At 37.7% G+C, this 19,837-nt stretch overlaps 1 long non-coding RNA gene across 2 annotated transcripts in view; it reads right to left on the reverse strand.

Annotated features, from left to right (window-relative positions):
• Positions 1–799: 799 nt before the first annotated feature.
• The window catches only part of LOC123257271, a 28,764-nt gene continuing 9,726 nt past the window's right edge, over positions 800–19,837 (reverse strand). The window contains exon 3 of one of the 2 annotated variants that reach the window (XR_006507292.1): positions 800–1,451. This is a non-coding gene — a long non-coding RNA (uncharacterized LOC123257271). Of the gene's footprint in view, positions 1,452–18,102; positions 18,118–19,837 lie in introns of those variants that run through there. The other variant, XR_006507293.1, reaches the window with a different exon arrangement.

Below are 19,837 nucleotides of genomic sequence, written 5' to 3' on the forward strand. Positions count from 1 at the left end.
TTGGTATGGTTTGGCTTGAGAACTGTGTAAACATGAGCTTTAGTAGAGCCAGCGGAAGCAAGTCCTTTAAATAAAATGTAAATAAAAAATACAACAAATCTCCATTGTTTAAAAGCATTGTTAAACTTATGCTTTAAATCTGGTATATTAGGTTTTACAAGCCTCTTGGGACAATCCCAGCAAGGACAAGCAAGGGTATGAAATATTTTAATGCATAAGAATTCAATAGTCACCGAGATACAAAGGCTTTTATGGATTTTGTGGTTTCGAATTATTATTACATTTCCGAGGACCTGGAACGACATTTTCTATGAAGACGAAACGTTTGTGTTTATTGAGAGGCGTTGAAAGCTGAATAAGCCCCACAAGGCAGTAAAACTTCTGAAAAAAACAGCGCAGGGCCAGGATAATCATGCCACTGCACCATGTCGGAGATTCACCAGAGGACAGTTAGGAATAGGGGGTAGGGGAGAGCCTCTTCCTTTTGCAGCTTTAGTTGCAGGTTCAGATCCGCCGAGCTGCAGACGTTTGATTTGTTTTATAAATTTATCTACCTGAGCACCAGCCATCGTCAATCGTCCATCGACGTGGCTGCTTGTGTTGATGTTTGCACTGGATCCCCAAGGAGCAGCACATAATGGCCACCGAACGCCAAAGCAGCTACCACCACGCCTCTCCAGCCAGGCCAGATACAATTTTTTCAGCTTTCAGTGTTTCAGTGGAATTGCTGCCGCTTTAAAGCCAGACAAAGAAGGAGGCTTTGCCTGCATATTACACAGAAAAAAGTTTTTTTTTTTTTAAATATATTTCATGCTTACAGGCATATGTGTGTTACAGATATAACCTGGCATCTGTTAAGATTCCTTTGTATTTGAAACTAAATAATATTATCTGATAATATTTTGGGTGTCATAATATATAATATATAATATGTATGATTTGTCCTTTAAATTTTGAGTTTTCAGCTTCAAAGTTTTTAAACAAATCAGGCCTGGGACTCACATTTTTTGTTGTGCACGCTCTTTGGGCCTTATCATTTGCTATCTTTGCAAGGGGCACTGCGGACAACGCGACTCAACGTTTCCAGCATCCAATTGCTAAGCTGCCTTCAAAATCAAGAGTCCCGGCCTGAGCTGTCTCTGTCTTCCCTTTCCGCCGCTGCAGGTATTTCGTTAGGCTTTGTAGATTGGTTGCTTTTGCGTAGGACTCATGTAGCTGCCTTGATGCGGATGGTGTAAGTCAACGCCATTGTTGTAGTTACTGCTGTTGCTGCTGCTGCCACTGACGCTGCAGGAATGGCTACCTGAACGTCACTAAGCAAGTCGATGCGAATGGGCAACATTTCTGCATTTATTCGGCTGGTCCTGAAGCTTGTTATTCTTTAGTCTTGCAGTTCCTCATTGAATTGTACTGGTATGATGAAGATTTAGTTCGAATTCTTTTATAGGAACCTTGAAGAAAACAAGCGGAAAATGTATCGACTGTATATATACCTGGTACTCAAATAGGACACGAGATAAAATCTGCTTTTAAAAAAAAATTGTCCCATTTACAAATTACAAATCAATGAGGCAGTACTCGTACAGCTCAAGTAGCAATCAGAAATTGTATGCATAGCCTGCAAATTGAGAGAAAATTGGTAGTTGTTTGTGCGACATTACTTTAAATTTGTAATTATTCATTATAAATTTGATTAAATGGTCGGAACAAGCGCCTTATACATATATGAAAAGGAATTGATGCAATTTACTTTATTTAATATTTTTAAGAAGTTTGTTAACTAAACTGGGTCATGGGGCTATAAATTATAGAAACTAATTCAAAGGGTATATTGCATTATTTGCAGTAATACAGATAGTATTTTAGTTGAATAGTCAACTCCTTGCATTTTTATTAGATACATGCTAAAAATGGTCGTTGACGAGTTGGTCGGTGTCCCTGTCCAAGTCAGGATGCGAGCCCCCGTCGAGTACTCCATGTGTGTATTTATTTTTTCTAACTATTGACAGCGACTCAGCATATTACGCGTTTGACAGCAGCAGTCGTTGCCGTCTCCCGAGCACCGTACACCGAACATGGATACTCGGAGAAGCGCGAACAAAAGCCAAGACCTGGGTCAGAAGCCGCCATTTCTTTTGCAATGCGCCTGTGCAAAAACGTGAACTGTGCGAGTGTTTGTCGTGGTGTGGTGCGGCTGGCGAGGCGGAGAATGGAGGCCGGAGGATGGCATCGCCATGGAAGCCCGGGAGTTAACCGTGTATTGGTTGTCGATACTGCCGCTGGCCTAACCACTGTCAGCTTCACACAGCATCAACGGCCTCAGCAACCATTGTTTGCCCCACCATGCAGACTTGAGCGTACAGATACAGATACAGTTGCAGATACAAAAACTCGGACCAGTCTCATTCCAACCCACTCCATATTTTTTGGAATTCGCAGCCCATATTCGATATGCGATTGGGTTCAAGTTGGAGGCTGCTTTAGTTTTCTTGGCTGTTGTTATGATTTTCAGTATAACTCCTTTGTTTTGGGAAGCTCATTGTTTGCTTGGATGCGGACTGGAATTTATTTGGTCCATTTGAAAATGTTTTATTCATATCTTTCAATGTTAGAGTTTCCATATAATGTGAAAGTTTAAATTTGGACAGAGCTCGTCTAGCCCACGCACGCCCACTGTAGGGAAAACATTTCCATGGCATTCCAATTTGCCATAAACAAATAGTGTACGAGCCCCGTACACATGCTAATGCATACATGGGCTTAAATCGATATACCGATCCCTAGGAGTTCGTTGACCTCGTAGCCTGTAGCCCGATGCGATTTCGCAGTTCCTGGTCGGTCTACCCCCACCCAACCCCAGTCCAACTATTTAATTTTACGAGTGCAGTTCGGAGACAGCACCGGAGCCGGAGCCTGAGACTAATGCTCTTGAAAAATTCAAGTGGTAATTACTCGTTTCGCCACAAACTCGCACTTTGCCACGGAGATGGGTTCGGACCGCCCGGTCCGGGCATGTAGGTATATGGTACATTCATTACTCTTCCAACAAGGCCTAATGGCTCAAGGTCACAGGCATGCGCATTTCTTCATTAAACGTATTCAAAATTAATTAAAACCAGCAACCTGCCCAGCAAATAACTAGAGCCCAAGCAAGCAAAGCGGTGCCCTGTTGCTGACGACGGCATTCGCCAAAATTCGCCATAATTGCGGAACCTTCGTCCACTGAAAATTGGGGTGGCCCAAGCGAACCATCGACAAGTTTCACTTTCACCTTTGGGAAAAAATCTTCATGTAAAAAACCACAAAATGAGAACAAACGGATAAGGAAAGTTTGTTTCTGAATAACAATTCTACTTTAATTAATAATTGGTACTTCAGCTTTGACGTGATATATTCAGCATGTGACAATAATAATTTTATATCCGAATTTTTACTGAAATTTGAAACAATTACATAATAATACCCGGTACTAGATGAGTTTAAGAATATATGGTGTACGTGTGAATGTATGTAACATTAAGAATGAATCATCTCCGACCCTTGATCAGAATCTACATCCAAGTCGATGTAGCCTTGACTGTCTGTCGACTGAATAAACGCGTGGATCTCAGGACCATAAAATGGAGCTATTGCGGAGATTTTGCATGTAGATTTGTATACGAACGCAAATGAACTTTGTATTAAATTTTTCCACGCCCCCTACCTCTCCCAAAAATGGCATATTTCTGTTGCGTTAGTTCAGGAAAAAAATTTGAAAAAGTTTGATATACTATACTGTTTTTATGCCAAACTATTTGCATGGTTAATTTGCATCATGAAAACAAATTTTGAGCCAAATCGGCTCAATCTAAATTTTGAGGAATTATAGACATTTGTATTCTGATTCCCATATTGGCTTGTTGTATTTTTGAAGACGTGGATCTCAGACACTATATAATTTACAGCTGTTAGATTTGGCCCATAGACTCATATGGTAGTCATGCAGATCAAGTTTGTCTCTAAATTTAAAAAAAATATGGGTGGAATAGTTGTGTACCTAGTATCTTATAGTCGAGAATTTATTTATTGAAACTAATATGAACAACAGATTCTAAAGTTCAATGAGGTAATTTCTTTTGATTAATCCTTACTTAATGGCTTATCTCTTTAAAGCTGCAATTTTTAATTTATTCCGATCCTAATTTTATCTTATAATATAAACCAACATTGCAATACTGCAAGGGTATATCAACAGGCAAAATCATTTGATATTTATACCCTTGGGTATTATAATTTTGGACAAAAGTATGCAACGCAGTGAAGGAGACATCTCCGACCCAATAGAGTGTATATATTTTTGATCAGCTTCACCTCCTGAGGCTCTCAGCTTTAAAGCTTTCGACTTTAAACTTTGCACAAATTATATATATGTATTTACGCAGTATATACATAAGTCGAAAAGGAAGGGATCGGTTGACTATATCCTATATCTGCCATATAACTGATTGATTGGAAATGCCATAACTTTGGTGTTTTTACGTTAAAAGGATGGGACTTTCTACGTATTCCCTTTTTGGGGGCCGATCCCAGGCGTTCCGACTTATATATACAGCGTGCAAAGGAAACGGGATGTGTGCAAAGTTTGAACACGATAGCTTTTAAATTGAGATACTAGTTTGCTTAGAAACTAACAGACGGACATGCTTCCTGATCAAGAATATGTTTTATAGGGTCGGAGAAGTCTCTTTCGCTGCGTTGTACCCTTTTGACCAAAATTATAATACCTTCTGCAAGAGTATAAAAATATCCATAAACGAATTTATTGTCAAAAAGAAACAAATTATATATAGAAAATAATGAATATAGTTAACCGATCCTTATGAAATTTTCAGTATAAAACGATATTCTTGTAGCGTAATTTAAGAGAAGTCTATTTATAGAACGTTTATAAAAATATGTCTTATTATACGAAAATACTTAAGCTGTTAATAAAAATATTGTTCACTTGAAAAGACCTTTGTCACAATTAATAAAGTACAGGAAATGTTTTAGGAATAATTTCATTACACATTAAAACGGAAATGGGAACATTGAACATGCTTATCATATAATCCAAGGGCCTTGTAAATAATCTTCGCCCAATCATTTTGAAGATATGGCTCCGAAAAGATCGCGAAGACCAGCTGCGAGTTGCTTGGCGTCCCACGCCCTATAGGTTTCAGGTGTACTAAGGCCTTAGGAAAAGCTATTGGGGTTACTCTTCTTCTAAAAAGGAAGTTTTTAAACGATGCCCAGGCCACAGGCACCTTCACTTTTTGCCAATAGGTATAACACGCAACTAGGTGTGGTCTCAGGTTTTGTTCCCTGCGTGCCAAGTTCATAGGTCCCTATAAACTCTGTGACCTACGGCAGTGGGGCACTTTTGCCATTTGCACACGTATTTCCCACTTCGCCCACGGCGACAGTAGCAGTTCCTGGCATCGTGAAATACCAAGTTCCAACAACCGCCACTAAATGTGTCGTCGGTCGCTCTCATATCGATCATTTTTTCACACGAAATTCTTATGCTTATTCTTTTGTACATGCCGCAAGGACCAATCGCATAATGGGGGCGTGGTGACGACGACAGCCACGAGAGCTGTGCTTACACAAGTCTTGGGTGTAACTATGCTGCAGCCTCGCTCTCTGTGATGTTGCTGTTTATGTTACGCTATTGCGCAGCGACGCGGCTCACAGTGTTCAGGGTGGGAAGCTGTGCGGGAAGGGAGGAAGAAGCGGTTGCAATTTTCTCAAGAACTTAGTTTTCAATGGATGGACGCGGCCAGGCGGGCAACCAACCTGGGCTCGTCTGCTCATGCCGCTTTTTTCTTTTGGCCCCGCAGCCACTTTCCGTGTTTTTTGCTTCGGTTCCTTTTTTGTTTTTGTCTCGCAAAGTCTGAATGTCCCTGCCATAAAATCGCCCTTTCGATGCCTCGATAGCGGCTTGCCAGGAAAAACCTTAGGATTAAAAAAAATACGTGCGGAAAATCAATAAAGAGAGGACGCGTATTCCAGATATTGCGCATACGCAGCGCTTTACAGTCTCTGCTTTTGAGTTTATTTTATAATTCGATGTTTTAACTTGCCAACTGTAAATACAAATGACGTTTAAGCCTACTTTAAAGAAAACCATAGGCAACAATGCATCCATCCATAGTAACTCACAGGCTTGCTAAATGAATGAAATTAATGTGTTGGGTGTTTGATTTTGGACATCTTTGTAATAATATATGATTTTAACAAGCAGTTTAACGTCAGGTGATGTTAAATCGACGCTTTTTCGTAAAAAAAAATGTAGTTGAGCCCTGGAACTCATTCTGCATCCCTTTATATTCTTAAGGGCGTAAGATCTGGGTCATAAAAAATATAAAAACAAGAAAGGAAAGCTAACTTTGGGCGGTGCCTAAGTTGATATGTATATGTACATATGTGTAGTACCCTTACAGTTAAGTTTCAGCTTATATTAATAAATACATACATACATAAATATGTGTGTATATCCCGGATAGTTGGCTCTTCTTTAGGATCTTAAAATATACCAAGGTGTTATTATTTCCGATCCCTGCCCTATATGGCAGCTATGGCAGGATATAGTTAGCCAGCCGATCCTTATAAAATTTGATACATTCGATAGTTTGCTCAAAATGAAATCTATATAAAGTCCGAATCTTGTAGCTTTAAAAACACCACAGATATGCCATTTCTGATCAATCAATTCCGGCAGATTCTTATGATCAGTAGATCGGATTAGTTTGCCCAAAAGTGGAATCTGTATAAAGTCCCTATCTTCTATCTTAAAAAATTAGAAGCCAAAGTTATGTAATTTCCGAACAATTAGATTAATGACAGCTTTTGGATATAGTCGACCGATCGCGGCAGTTTCGACTTATAGACTGTGTGCAAAGACAACAAGGATGTTTAAATATTAAATAGCTGCTTTTATTCTCATATTTTAAAAAAGTTTATCTAAAACTGTTTTTATGTTCATAACATATCTTTTGCAAGTTCAGCTGGGTCAATAAAGCTTTACAGATTTTAACTTTTTTACATTTAAAAAATTACACAGTGTAACAGTGATTCTGAACTTTTGAAGTGACATAGTAGGAATTGTTCATTGGGTCGAGTATATCACAAAACCATTTTTGAAATATTTCTAACACCCTCAAAATCTTGATTTATGGTTAAAAAACCGTTTTTCGGGACTTGTTTGCGCTTAAAAATTCCTGAACGTGTTTTTTTCAACCGATTTCAAAATTTTTGGTGTTTTTTAATAGTGAAATGTTGTAGCTTTTGAAAAAAAAATATATCTTCGATTTTGTTAAACAAAAAGAACAACATTTTTACACCTGAAACTGAAGTTTTCGACTTTTGTTCGTGTTTTTCGGATTTTGATGCCAGTTTTTCGGTACAACTTACAAAAATTCTGTCATTTTTGCTACATATCAATGTTGTCTCATTAATTCTTTATAAAATGAGACAAATTTCATCAAAAAATAATGAAAATTGGTGAAGTTATAACGCCTTTCCCAAAAAAAGTCAATTCAACCTTGCGTGCGCTCCGGAGTACCTGTGTGTATAAGACAGGAATATGCTCTTCTTCTTATAGTGCTCCCATGGTTTTATTGACTTTTTTTGGGAAAAGCGTTATAACTTCACCAATTTTCATTATTTTTTGATGAAATTTGTCTCATTTTATTCAGAATTAATGAGACAACATTGATATGTGGCAAAAATGACAGAATTTTTGTAAGTTGTACCGAAAAACTGGCATCAAAATCCGAAAAACACGAACAAAAGTCGAAAACTTCAGTTTCAGATGTAAAAATTTTGTTCTTTTTGTTTAACAAAATCAAAGATATATTTTTTTTTAAAAAGCTACAAGATTTCACTATTGAAAAACACCAAAAATTTTGAAATCGGTTGAAAAAACGCGTTCTGGAATTTTTAAGCGCAAACAAGTCCCGAAAAACGGTTTTTTAACCATAAATCAAGATTTTGAGGGTGTTAGAAATATTTCAAAAATGGTTTTGTGATATACTTGACCCAATGAACAATTCCTACTATGTCACTTCAAAAGTTCATTCACTTTTGTCATTTTTGTAACACTGTGTTATATGTAATAAAAACGCAATTACACGGCCTACATAAATTTGATCAATTAGGTGTACCGCGGTAACTGTGGGTGATGGAACCCATGTTTGTTTTAGACTTTGTTTCAGAGGACCAAAACTGTGAATTTTCTGGAAAACAAATACTTTGAGCGAAATCGGAAAAACCTATTAGTGTAGTGGCTTTTCCAAATTCAAATGCTTTATATTACATTTATATTTTATGGACCCTCTTTGTATTTTTAATATTTTAAATGAATAAGTGGAAAAAAATCACAATAAAATTCAATCATAAAAGTAGGGCTGCTGAGATAAAATGATTTTAACCTGGATCGGGACATTTGAAGATATAATTTTTAAATATAAATGCGATTTAAAATCGTCCACTATGACAGGGGACACGTCTTGCCAGGACGCTCTATTATTTGTTCGTCGGATTATCCTTTTTCTGTCAGCTGAGGTCGATACACACAGTTTTACACCTAACAAGAAAGGGCGGCTGCAGCCGTGTTTGCCGACTGCATAATACTCTAATCTTCTACCCACAATTAAATTTAACTGGCTTCACTTTTTTTCTCAATATATATATTAGTAATAGGAATAGTGTGGCGTCAAAATTCTTTTTAAAAAACTTTTTTAAAATTCTTTCTAAACTGTTGCTACCGAAATAGGCCAGTCGTAAGGGAGGTGCCACGCCCCTTGATTAAAAATTTGATTTGCCTGTGTTTTATATTAGTATGGCTATATCGACTCTGATATATACTGATATATATACACACTTAATGGGGTTGGTGTTGTTTAATTTTCCGTTACATATATAGATTGTACGAAAGCTACTGGTGTACAAGACCTTAATACGTCCAATCTGGACATATGGCATCCAACTCTGGGGCACTGTGAGGTCGTCGAATGTGCGGATCATCCAAACTTTTGAAAATAGAGCCCTTAGAATCGCCACTGGGGCCCAACTCTTCCACGACAACCATACAATCCACGAGGTCCTGAAGTTCCCATGGGTGAGAGATGAGATTCAGATGAGCAGCGCGCGCTACTTACAGAGGCTCCACAACCACCCAAATCTTTCGGCTATCGCCTTGCTGGACAACAGTAAGCAGATCAGAAGACTGCAGAGTACGCTTCCTCTATACCTCGCCTGGACTTCCTAACATTGACAAATTTAGAATTCACAAATTCACAACTTATTGTCATTTCTTTCCTACACACTAAACTAGAATACCGGCCTTATGCTCCAACATTTAATGCACCACTTACTATTGCTAACACACTTAACTCACTACATTATGATTCACTTCACTATAGATTCACTACATTATGCTAACATACTCTAAAGTACTCTAGTCTAGTATTACTTAGTTCTACATGCATTACTAATGATAAGTGAAGTCGATGTTAAACAATTTAATGGTTGTCCGCAATGGACAGTTTTAAATACAAATGTACCCTGGTACTCAAAAAAAAAATATATAGATTGTAATTTATTTAAAAAAGGCCACAAAATATATAAAAGAATAAAGTCACCCTGCTCTGGACAGCCGATTCACGCAGTTAACCATGTTTCAAATCATATAAAACAAGAAAGGAAAGCTAATTTCGGGCGGAGCCGATATGATATACCCTTGCAGTTCAGTCGTAGTCCGCTAGGTGGCGCCACGCATCTTATATTATTAGATATATAGCGGATCGTATATAGTCGGCCGATCCTTATGAAATTTGGCATATTGAATTATTTTGCCCAAAGAGTAATCTGTACCAAGTCCCATCTTTGTAACTTAAAAAACACCAAAGTTATGCCAATTCCGATCGTTCTATGACAGCTATAGGATATAGTCGGCCGATCCTAATGAAATTTTGTACATAAGATATTTTGGTCAAATATAACATGTGCATAAAATCCCAACCCTCTAACTTAAAAAACACCAAAGTTATGGCATTTCCGATCAATCAGTTATATGGCAGCTAAAGGATATAGTCGACCGATCCCGGCCGTTCCGACTTATATACTACCTGCAAGGAAAAAAAGGATGTGTGCAAAGTTTCAACTCGATAGCTCCAAAACTGAGAGACTAGTTTGCGTAGAAACCGACAGACAGACAGACAGACGGACAGACGGACACGCTCATATCGACTCAGGAGGTGATCCTGATCAAGAATATATATACTTTATAGGGTTGGAGATGTCTCCTTCACTGCGTTGCACACTTTTGACCAAAATTATAATACCCTCTGCAAGGGTATAAAAACCTCTTGACGAGGTAAAATACCGGTGATGAACCTGCATGTGAAACAAAAAAAATATCTGATATCAATTTTGGTGACGAAAAAATACTATATAGGTGTACAAAATTGCACTTAAAAAATATTCGTCACGTGCAAGAAAAACAAAAAAAAAAACAGTACAGTAATATTGTACACCTATATAGCATTTTTTCGTCGGGAAAATTTTCGACTCGGCCTGCAAACAAAAGAAGGATGTGGGCAAAATTTAAACTCGATAGCTTTAAAACTGAGAGACTAGTTTGCGTAGAAACAGACGGACAGACGGACATGCTCATATCAACTCAGGAGGTGATCCTGATGAAGAATATGTATACTTTATAGGGTCGGAGATGACTCCTTCACTGCGTTACACACTTTTGACCACAATTAGAATACCCTCTGCAAGGGTATAAAAATCTGAGCGTTCAAAAATTTTGCAAGTCAATATGGAAATCAGAATAAAAATATTTTATGTACAAATCCTCTAAAAATTATTCCGCCAAACTTTCGATATTATTTATTCAAACAAAGTAAAAGTTAAAAAGATTTACATGCACAAGCTAAAAAAAACAAGAAAGGAAAGCTAACTTCGGGCGGAGCCGACGTTGATGTACCCTTGCAGTTAAGGTTGTTCCAATTCCGATCTTTCAGTTATATGACAGTCAGACTATCCTACGAAATAGTGCATCGATAGAAAAATCGATGCGTCTTTGGGAGTAGAATGGGAATAATATTCTGTGGACTAATATCCCAATTTAGTAATGGACAATTTTTTTACTTTCTGCCAAACCAAATGACTTTTGAAAGATGTTTGGGCAAAAATTATCTAAATAAAACAATACCTTTCGATTGGTGTATATTTCATTCAGATCGGATGCCTACAGAAAATTGTTTATTCTTCGGCTGTATATAGTCTCCTCACGCACGCCAAGGCATGCAGCTCGTCACCTAGTGGACTGCCGTCCACAGTGATAACTTTTCTAAAACTTTTTGGTAAAAATTGACTAAATAAAACAATTCCTTACGATTTTATATTAAAACTCTAATCAAATAAAAAAAACATTTTGGCAAGGTAAAAAGATCGATGGCGTTCCTACATGTCACGCCCAAAATATCTGACATAAATTTTGGTGACGAAAAAAATGCAATATACATATGTATAAAAGTTACATATTAAATATATTCTTATTCGGCACTTGGAACAATCTGGTTCTCACTATCTCCAATTTGGTTAATAAAAAGTGTTACATTAACGCAAATTCCTGCCAAGCCAAGCAAACCAATATAATCAATCTAATGAAAACAATAACATTTATTTCATCACTCATGTGATGCGATACAAGGAATTGTAGCGCAATAAAAAAAAAGTTGAATTCTTAGTTTACCAAAAAATTCATCAAAGAATGAATTGGCTGGTAGTTGTTTCCCCTTTGTTTTTTTTTTGTCTATGCATAATATGACAACTACGAAATTCTAAACTTTTCTCATTGAGTAGTTAAAGAATATAATAAGTAAAAGGAAACATGGAAGTTTTTGAGGACCCAATAATTTATCTTTATCATTGGTAGAACCCCCAAAATTCCATGAAAACCCTATATTGAGGCGTAAAAAAGATATTGAAAAGGTTTCTTAAAACAAAAATATGGTCACAGGCCAACAGCAAAAAATCTCCACACATAATTTTACCTGCTCCATAACCTTTATGCTCTTCTGAACCAAAGTTCAGAACAAACATAACATACATAAAATTTTTTGAAATTTTGCATGAAGGAAATTATGGCGATTTTTTTCTTTATACAAATGAACAGTTCCTTTCGGGGATGACCAGCATACTTTTCAGTTGAAACAAAAATTAATATGCTTTATTTTACAATTATTTAATACAGTTATTCAATTACATTATTTTATCTTAATTAAATTAAACTAAATTACATTTCCAATTTCAAATAAAACAAAAAATGTTTGTTGTGAAAAATTACATTTATTTTAAGTGTATTACTTTAAACATAAAGCAAAAACAAAAAAAAACGAAAAAAGCAGGAGAAAAATAAGAAAAAAACTTTTTAACGACGTAAATTATGTTTAAATAGCATCATTGATTATAAAGTTATTCATTTTGTAATTTAAAAAATTTTTCTGTTTTTTTTTATCATAAGATTAAGAAATTTAGAGTAAAATCCAAGTAGAATTGGACCTCTGCTTAATAGCCACACTAAGGCGTGCAGTTCGTCACCTACGTGAACGGCTGTTAACACGGATATTTTTACAAAACCTTAGAAATAGCATTCAAGTTGGTCAATAAAAAAAACCTTTGATCAACGTTATTATTCCTGTATTTGCAGATAGGAACGAATAAAATATTTATTCAAGAGTCTGGTTCCCATCAGTGTTTTGGCTTGGCGGACCCGCGTTCGCATTCAAACGCCTTTTAAATGAATTACTTTAATTTAATCAGCTGCCAAACAGTGCAATCGTAAGCACCAGGCAACCCAAAGGCGCTCCTCCAATTATAGCGTGCAAATCGGCAGCAAAAGGCATGTCGAAACGCAGACATGTATGTACATATGTTGCACTGTTCTACAAAGCAGGAGTCGAGGTGGGTCGGATTTTAAGAGCCGGAGCCTTTTGCATGTGCGGGGTTTAGATTCTGGCAGCAATAGCCACATAATTGAGGGTTCAAGTAGCGTAGCTCAATTTGTGAGAGGGTGTCGACAAGGCGACATGGAACCTTTCGCTAGAAGGTGCCTAGTCCGCCACTTATTTCACCATCAAATTCAGTCATAATATGTGTACATATGTATATCCATCACTTTATGCGTAAATAAAACGGGGGATTGGGGGTAAAACTGGTAGATACTCTTTTTGATAAATATTTTATGGGACTTCATTCTTTGCGCTCGAAAAATCGGGTTTATTGTTCCCATTTTGTATATCCTAGAGAGCATATCATAATTTTGGTAAAAAGTGTGTAACGCAGAGAAGAAACTTTAAAGTATATATATTCTTACTTATCCATAACTGAATCGAAATTACATGCCGTCGATCCGTCTTTGTCTGTCTTTTACGCAAACTAGCCTCATCTTTGCATACAACATTCTTTGGTATGTTTTTATTTAACCTTGCTTGGAATAGCCAATGTCTTTTCGATCATTCAGCCTTTTCCATTTGGGTAGTCCCCCAACCCAAAGTGTGGGCGGTTATTTTTTCAAATCATGATTATGTGCATACGTTTATTATACCCAAACAAAGTTGTACCTTATTGCTACTGAGATTTACGTCATTAAAAATAAATATGTTTGTGAATTGAGAGCTCTTGGGATGGGTCCGGAATCCCCGCCGATTGCTGCGGCATTTCGGATTACCAAGTGGTGTCAAATGACACGGCCTGCGTGCTTTAATGCGTGGAAATGCCTGCGGCAGAGCTGGCGACCCAACTTCACCCCGACATGGCTATTATACGGTCACATGCTGAGCCCTAAGGGTTGTGGCTCGGCTCGACTTGTGCGAAAATTTGTAAAAGTCAAAATCTATCTTTTAGGCAAACAGAAGCTCTGGTCGAGAGTTCCATTTCAGGTGGTTCAGGCTCGCCCAGTTGTTCAGACTCTGCTGCCGACTCAGTGGGGGACCTAATGGTTGGGTGGGTGAGAGAGTATAAGCTGCTGGCACAAAAAACCATGATAGCCCAACTGACATCGATGTTGTACACACTGACGTACAAGGGCTCAGGCCGGATTCTGTGCTCTCGTGTTTGTGCAGTTCTCGGTTCTTCATTATGTAAAATCCCGAGCACGTGCTCAAAGCAAAGATTTTTCCAACGCGAACAAGCCGCACGTGTGCCCTCGACGACGTATGCTACGTACCCACCGCATGGCCCACCTCACTGTCTCGCCGCACCGCAGCCCATCACCCCACCACCCACTGAATCTATCACCCATCGACGCCGCCATTAAGAGAACTCGCACTGGGATATTTACAGGGAGTGGTACACCGGGCCGTGTGGCGTTTATTCTATTACACAAGTATATTACGAAAATCCAAAGTAAGGGCCTTGTGCATGTCAAGTCAAAGAAAGTCTTATGCCCACGGACTCCCTCCCACGCCCATTCCCTGGTCCGTAACCCCTCCCAGGACCCAGCCACACGCGCCGCACCAGTAACTCGGTTGGCATCGAGCAAATTTTTCTATTAGACGGTCATTAGAGCGGAAGAGCCGAAACGACCTGAGCTGTGCCGACAGAGTTTGGAATGGCTAAGGGAAAAGAAACTCTTACGATGCACAACGAAAAAATCCGCACTAACCTTTCATTAATACGTCGGTGGTAAGTTAATTTTAGTAGCGGCACGTTTCATGCGTTCCTATTTATTTAACTAATAAAATAAAATAACGCAATAATTTAATTGGTATAGAAGAACCGAAAGGAAAGTGAACATCTCAGACCCTATAAAGTATATATATCCTTTATCAAGATTACATCCTGAGTCGATATAAGCATAAATTTACAATTCAAATTACTTATTGTTTAAAAAAAATAATATTTTTTGAACAAATTCATACAAATGGTGCTCGAAAATAAGTACCGATTTCTTCGTAGCGTTTAGCAATGTTAACCCTCAAAAAGAATCTTGTTCTCAAAACTTTCTCAAATTTTTCGTGGAGGAAAAAAAATTGGAACTTTTCGGGCTGTGTTATCTAAGTAAAAAAATTCCTTACGATTGGATATAATATTTTATACTTAAACTCTAATATTAAAAAATAAATCTAAGTAAAACAGGAAAGGCTGTCTATAGTCGAGTGACTATGTACATATCTGACTATATGATACCCGGTACTTTCCACCCAAAGTTTATTTAACTTTTTAAAGTATAGTTTCCCCAAAAACATTTTTTGTTGCATAATTTTATATGATTTGGAATAAAAAATTCAAATGAAGAATGCTTTAATGCGAAGCAGAATAAAAAGTCTATACCTCCTTCAAAAATGATCTGATTTGGATAAAAACTTTTCTAAGGTGGCGCTGCATCAAAATTTTATTTTTGGGGGCGAAAAAGGCGTGGCTAAATTTTTGCACAAGCTTCATAGTAGTCTAGTATCATAAAAAAAATGTCTATACTCCTCTAAATAAAACGAAGTAAATCCCGTTTAGATAGCTTCATTGGTTAAGAAGATATAAATTGTTTAATTAACAAAATGTTGTTAATTTTTTAACGTAAACTTAAGGTATTTTTAAAAATTGTAAAACAAAAATGGGTCATATTTTAGTAACAATATCTAAATTTTTTTACAGGATTGCCAAGATACAAATAGTGCAGACAAACGAATTTTTTTAATAACTGCTGAACGAAATGTCGGATCGGGACGGTTGAAGTACCAATCAATGCGTCTTTAGGTAGATAACATCTCTATATTTTTGGATTGAAATGCCTACACCAGCCCCAGTTTAGTGAATCAACATTATTTACTTTAATCCTAATAACTCCCAAACCAAGCTACTTTCGGAAAATGTTTGAACAAAATCCAAAAATTTTCTAATTGAAACGATACTTTTCGATTGGAATTAATTCATTCAGACCAAACGCATACATATGTACAATTTTTAATCCTTCGTCTATATATAGTGTCTCCTCGCGCACGCTAAGGCATGCAGTTCCTCAGCTTGTAGGCTGCCGTTCACAGTGATAACTTAAAAACATTGAAAAAATTGTGACAATTTTTTCATATTAAGTTTTTTATTGCGATAGTGTCAGTGAGTGGCTTGTGCTAGTGGTGTCATTTTAATTACCTAGATTCGCATTTTTAAGTTTAAGATACTCAAAAAAAATGTAAAAAAAAAAGTTTCTCAGAATTGGAAATAATCAAACAGTGCAAACCGAAAGATGGGCAAACTAAAAAAAAATTGCATTCAATAAATGTAATGTACCCTGTAAATCGCATTTCTTGAAGAATTTCGAAACGAAATTTCGGTTCGGTGTAGGGGAATAGGAATGTTGAATGTGAATAATGAAATTGTTTTTTTTTTTAAAGTAGTGAATCAATTATCTTTGCAATTTGATCCAATTTTCTCCCAAACTGAATGACTTTTATTTATTAAAAAAATTATCAATTTAAAAATTTGGTTTCGATTGGTGTATACTTTGTTCGGATAGGATACATACAGAAAATGTTTAATTGTTTTGGATAATATAGTTGCATCCTTGCTGTAACCACGGAACGGATGTTTTTCACGTAGAAGGTTAGGCTACGGCATATATACGGTCCATATATTTTAATAAGGTTCTTTTTTTCGATTTATAACGGCACAGACTTACAAAAAAATATATATTTATATTTTTTTAATAATTTGGTCCCTTGAGTACTAATTTGTGACACAGTCTTTACTGCGAATGCAATCGCTTTCCGGAGTGGCTATTTGTTCTTGCAACATAGGAATTGCCGCAATTTCTTTTATGTGTCCCCAAGGTTTGCTCAAATTTCTTACGGGCTGTCATAAAAAATGATGTCTGCTTACTATAGGTCGAGGCAATGGGGAGGACCTCTGTTCGCTGACTTCAGGGGAACGAAAAAATGCCATATAGTACCTTTGAACCCCCTTCCCAAGAGAGTCGCCGAACGGTTTTGTTTACAACTTTCATGGCATAATGAAGTGGTCAACACTTGATTTGCTTCATTAAGAGTTCAGTGCTGTTGGTTCCAGCTTCGGCGATGATGCTCTTGATGGTGTGGTGCGATCCCCTCCTATGCAATGTGATAGCTGCACTGAAAAAAGTCATGCGACGTCATACATTTATTTTATAATAAAGAAGATTAGATTTTAAGCCCACTTGTCAAATTAAAAAACTTTAATATATAAGTTTACGTAAAGTTTGAGTAAAATATTAAATAAAATGACAAATAAATTTGAACTCCCTTCAGGGAAAAATTACAAAATATGATTTGGCGAACAGCAATTATTTAAAAGCAAATGGAAGGTTGAATGAGTCTAGTAATTAAATCTGTAAGAAACATTTTTCCAAGTGTGGGGTGGGTGCTGAGATTTGAAAACTAAGGAGTTAGCAACCAAACAACCCTAATTGAAATTATGTGGCGTTTCTCTACGGCGACTGCTCGTTTAGGCCACCGTATTCCGGAGGGAGCACTAAGGGAGTTCACTGGGCTACCTCTGAACCTTTTGCGGCGGAACTGATTAGCAGACAATATGTCAAACCTAACCAAGGGGTAGCTCTGGTCTGGTCTTCAGCTTGGGACGGTACTGAGTGCTCGAGGGTCGGTCGATAAGGGAAAAGTCATGACAAATAAACGGATACATGTGTCGGCAATAGTTTTGCTCATTGCCGCGATAATAATCGACATGGACAACAATGGCCTTTGTCCTCTGCATGCGCCTGCTCCTGTTGCTGCCTCGCCCTCTCACAAAGGACTCTCGCAAGCGCGCGCCCAGCGAAAATTACGGGATCGTTTATGGTGGGCTGAACAACCTCCTGGTAGCAGTCCTGGTAGCCGTTCTGCCAGAACCCGCTGCCAAAACAACCCTAAGGCGATTATTTCAAGTGCTCGCCCTGCCAGGACTGCTTTGTATTTGTACTTGTAGTGGGCGCTCTGGTGTAGATTCTTATCGGTTGCCCGGCGCGCGATGAAATCATTACTCCAAATTAAATAAAAGTCATACTCGCTTTTCGTCAACTCGTGTTTGATGTTTCAATGCGCCTATATAGCCACACTGAAAAGAAGCAACTTGTTCAAAAATGAATATTTAAATTAACAGGATTAATTTTTTTTTAATGTAGCTATAAAATGGCCTTAAAGACACTTTTCAGAGACAATATTGATATTATTAATCGGTAATTGAATATTTAGCTATTACCTGTGAACACCTGTTACATTTTTTTGGGGGGTACATGGAGCCTTGTGAGTGTAACGTAGTACAAAATTTTAGCTCGGACCATATACGGTATAAATATGTATGTATATGTTCTTGATCAGCATCACCTCCTGAGGCAATATAAATATGCCAGGAATATGAAAATGATTCCAATTGGGAACCATTTAAATATTTATATCAAACAAAAATGGCCTGTTGCTTAAATTCTTGTAAGTGCATAATTTGATAATGTAAAAAACTAAAATATTATTGTTGTTCAGAAAATTGCAACTCGATAATCTATGATCTGCTCAAAATTGCGGTTTATTTGTTTAACTATTTGGTTCATTCTTAAAAAAATTTCTCTATTAGTGTGTCAATCGGAAGAAGATGACCTCCAATCGACGTGCATTCGTGGCTTGATTTCAGTGCCCAGAGTCTACTTGCCGGTAATTATTGACGTCATACTGTCATTGGACACTTTCTAGCTGGGAGCTAGCCAGCTGCGTCCGGATCTCATCGGACGTCTGTTTTGTTATTACATTGTATTTGTCATACAACTTTGTTGTGATTATTACGATAAAGCGGACTCGAAAAGTATTGAAAGTAAATCACAATAAACCCTGCGGGTCTGTCCAAAAGAAAGTGTGAATAAAGTTGGGCACAATAATCAACAAAGACGGGGTTCGGGGTCCAACAAAGATATTTGTCCCCCGTGTGTAAGCCTGGTCGCAAAGAGCCAAAATCAGTAGCCGTAACAATTGTGCCCACGTCATGGGCAACGTCAGACGCTACTGAGCAACAATTGCACGACACTTTCCTCGCCCCCGACACAAACCGGTGGAAATAGAAACACTTCGAAGATAGGGTGAACCTGAAGCATTGGAGTTGATGGCTCAGCTGGCTACTGGTTTTGGACTCCAAAAAGAGCTCCCCGCCGCTTAGTCCGACCATCGCTAAAGCTCCAGTATATGCGCCTTTGTGTATCATCTGATTGTGTTTTGAACTTTGCATGCGTCAGCGTTAAATTAAACCGTCAATTCAATGATTGTCCGGAGTTCGAACCGCAATTCTGCACGATCATTGCCGGTTTTGCTTTGGTTCTTTGACCGTTTCCTATTCCCAAACTTCGTGGAATTTACAGGGCTTTGCTTGGTTCTCCAGAAGATGCCGTCACGTACATACATATGTAGTCGTCCTCATTCCACAAATTATGGCTCAGTGGCTCTTTTTCTTATTAATGACATTGATGCGTTAGTCAAATTGCTGTCCAAATTATAGGCGTGCAGCAGTGGAAATTGAATAGGCAGGAAATGCGAAATTCGGTAGCCCGTTTATTAAATACGAAAATATTTGACTCCATTAGGTCTGAAGGGGTCCGCTACCTGTAGACTTGGCGGATACAGAGATCACAAGGAATAGGAACAGCTATAAATTAGATCTTTATCTCATCCCATGTGTATATTCTGCGTTATGTCCCTCGAGCCCTAGGCTCTTGAATTTTGGGTTGGTCCAATTAAGTGGTAATTTTTATTATTCTCTCGTCGTTCGAAGTATTTGCTAAAAGGCGGAAGCGATA

The sequence above is a fragment of the Drosophila ananassae genome, chromosome 3L (genome assembly GCF_017639315.1).
Source record: "Drosophila ananassae strain 14024-0371.13 chromosome 3L, ASM1763931v2, whole genome shotgun sequence".
Taxonomy (NCBI): domain Eukaryota; kingdom Metazoa; phylum Arthropoda; class Insecta; order Diptera; family Drosophilidae; genus Drosophila; species Drosophila ananassae.